This window comes from Rhinoderma darwinii, chromosome 2 (assembly GCF_050947455.1).
Source record: "Rhinoderma darwinii isolate aRhiDar2 chromosome 2, aRhiDar2.hap1, whole genome shotgun sequence".
NCBI lineage: Eukaryota > Metazoa > Chordata > Amphibia > Anura > Rhinodermatidae > Rhinoderma > Rhinoderma darwinii.
In genome coordinates, this window is record NC_134688.1 from 42,232,749 (window position 1) to 42,236,158 (window position 3,410).

General features: G+C 41.9%; 1 long non-coding RNA gene across 1 annotated transcript; it reads left to right on the plus strand.

Annotated features, from left to right (window-relative positions):
- Positions 1-333: 333 nt before the first annotated feature.
- Positions 334-1,861, plus strand: LOC142740503 (uncharacterized). The gene is made up of 3 exons (XR_012880738.1): positions 334-398; positions 846-977; positions 1,810-1,861. It is a non-coding gene; the product is annotated as an uncharacterized LOC142740503 (long non-coding RNA).
- The last annotated feature ends 1,549 nt before the right edge of the window (positions 1,862-3,410 follow it).

Genomic DNA, 3,410 nt, shown 5'->3' on the forward strand with positions numbered 1-3,410 from the left:
GGCTGTGGGAAATTTACATCTGACTTTTTAGGCACTTGTCAATGAGTGCATGCTGATTGTCTATCTCACACACTCTTTACTGTGCGTTCCTGATCTGGTTGCCAACGCCTGTACTTGGATCTTTTGGCACTCTGTGCCCTACTATATTTTAATAATAAATTATCAATAAATAATAATTTTAAACGTTTATACAGGCAGAACATTTGTATTCTAACAATTTAAACGTATACCTATACATCACCTATTTTGGACTTATCCTTCATTGTTGGGTGGTCTATACTGAGCACACGTCTGTCTGGAGAAATAAAACTACACAATTATTGTTTTTTCCAGAACACCTTAAGATCGGCTGCCTGCTGCCAGGGGGACTCTCTGAAGCAATATTTCATCTATGCAAGGTGCGTCTCTTATTAGTTGCTATATGCAGTATCCACCAATACCCTCCACAGTTAGAATGACACTTTTTGTATGTCCTGGGTCAGAATGCCCCTTTTGTATGGCCCCACAGTAATGAAGCCCCCTTTTCTAAGCCCCAACTCAGTCCTTTTATCCCCGATATTAATAGTGCCCCCTTTGCTCCTATAAAATAAAAAAATTATACTCACCTAATAGACGACCAACCGGGTCAGACATTTCGCTTCCTCCCTGTGCCGTTATTGTTTGTCCAATTTCAGGGGCGTATGGAGCCCCAGAGCTGTGGGCCACCCCAAATCCCTGGACCCCAGCCGGTCATCCTATTTACCCCTTTGGTAATTTTACACTGGTTGGGGACTGGACTCTGTTCTAGATAGAAATGTTGCCATTGATTGAGATTTGTCCTAATACATTGTCTTTCTTTCTCCTAGAATTAATTCCTCATAAGAGTTAATGATAACCACACGTCCCAGGAGGGCAGATCAAAGATTAAGCAGAGCCCTCCACCTCACATCACATAACGTTCTACATTCAGTCGGATGTATTCAGTAGGAGAGTCCAAGGTGAGTGTATTTTATTAACTGCATCTCTAAATGATCACATAGTGTGTATTACTGGTCAATACTGAAGAGGGCACTACCACCATAGATGGCCTGGGCACCCTCAACTTACACTGCCGATCCGGCATTTAGGGCCCAAACCTATAATATAAAAAAACAGAAAGATACAATCCCTAGTTTATTGACTGGGTGATGTTATTTGGGCTCTGTATGATTAAATTATTTGGACACTACATGGTGCATCATAAGGGGGAGGACGTCACAGATACTGCACATGTCACCAATAAACCTAAGGCCGGCCCTGGATGTGACACAATAGCTGCCACTTGACATGCCATCCACACGGACATGACCGCTGTGGCCTAGCAACTAAAGACAACAGAACCACCAGCGCAGGAGCCACAGGGAATTTAAAAAATGAGTAGGGACAATTTGTTATTTTTAGCCATATGCGGCTTAGACTAAGGTTTATGAAACTGTCAGAGAACCCCTTTAATAATTATTTTGTCTGTTGAATCCAGAAATCCAATTTACCATTTTCTACTCTCTCTACTCCAGTCCAAAAGACTCCACAAAAGACAAATTAGAAGTTTTCCATTAAGGATAAGATTATATAGAAGAATAACAATAAGCTCCTGGTCCCTGATACAAAATCTATACCAGGGTCCTCCAACTATTATGTGCCATTATACTGCTGGTGTTATTTTTGTGGCAGAGGGGCATTGGACTCGCCCTGTGATAGAAAATGAAATGTGTGAAAGTAAATATATTATTATTCATTATAGATATGGGGTTATTTTATGTATGTGCATTAAACCCATTATGTATTTTACAGACATTTATAACATCTGAATATGTGGCACCAGTGACAGCCGACATGCTAGGTGAACCACTGTATATATGTAAGTATTATAGCAAATAACAACCTATAGAAATTCTATAATGTGATGTCATCCAGAATGTTCCTATAGAGACACATGACAAGACTGTGGGAACAATCTCCCTGATGTTTTCAATAGGCTGAACATATATTTGTTGATATGATGAACCATACTAAGCACACGTCATAATATCTTCACAGTTTATACTTTTTGTTCCAGAATTTCATGAGATCGGCTGCCTACTGCCAGGGGGACTCTCTGAAGTAATATTTCATCTATATGCGGTATGTCCATCATTAGTTACTTTATACAGTATCCACCAGTAGCTCTGTACATTGAAAAAGTAATGAGCGGGCAAAATGCCAAGAAAGGCGTAGCAGTGGGGAACCTTGGATAGTTGGTAGGAATAGGCATAATGTAAGTTAGGGGTATCTTTGTCCAAAATGCTGGCCACATGGCTCGGTTTGGGACTGAACGTAGGTGTAAGGTAATTGGGTGAGGGAGTGTAGGGGGATTTTAGACAGCTTTGGTCTGCCAAGAACATTTGCGATGTGTCAAGGCCTGGATGCAATAGACAAGGACTTAAGTGAGTTTCATGACACAGTCATAATCTGCAGGCATAGGTGATAATGGACACTGGCAGAATGTTTTTATATTTACAGCACTCAAGCGGAAAGCAATGGAAGGTGCCAGGATATTGCCAAGTATAGAGCCCCCACAAGTCATGCAGCACAAGGACCTGGACTTGGGGTGTACTGGATTGTTTGGAGCAAATGGCATCAAGGAAGCAAGGCAGGTATCCTCAATGGTATCATTCTAGCAAAAATTTGAGGGAACATGGCACGATGATGGGCCAAGTGCCAGGATCCTTGCGCAGGGATCCAGGGTCGATGAAGGCAGCAATATCCCAGTAGGGCCTCATAATCTCAACATGGGAGAGGGACACCTTGGGGTTGCCAAAATGTTTAGAACACGGGGTACTGGCACAATGTTTGGAATTACAGGAGCAGCGCATCTGGATGTAAAGAGAAGCAGAAGAAGGCAACAGTAGCTGGTTGAGTCTGATTCTGATCTGTCAGATGATAATAAGTGGTCTGATGTTGGGGATAGATGGGCTAATGGGCAAGACGTTTAAGATACTAAAAAAAATGTTTACGCAGGATAAAGTAAAAAGGTAAAAGCGAGGAGGCGTGATACCGAAAGCCAATCCTTTACTGGAAAGAGGGGGTAAAGTTTGGGGCCAGGAAACATGTTTGTTGATTTCTACCTACACACACTTGTCCCAGGAAATGTTGGGAAACATAAGGGAGGAAAGGCTTGTCTAGTTTTTGTGATGTCTATGGAAGATTTTGTTTAGTATTGCAGTGTTATGGTGGTGGAGCAGGACCCCCTTATTGATCAGGTGCCAATAAAAAGGGATGGTGCCTGTGAAGCAGGCTGGTAAGTATAAAAAAAATACATCTGTCGCATCTAAAGGAGGCATCAGTAAACGATGAAATAGACAAGGAGTTGAGTGAGTTGCATCATTAAAGCAGAATCTGCAGGCATGGATGAC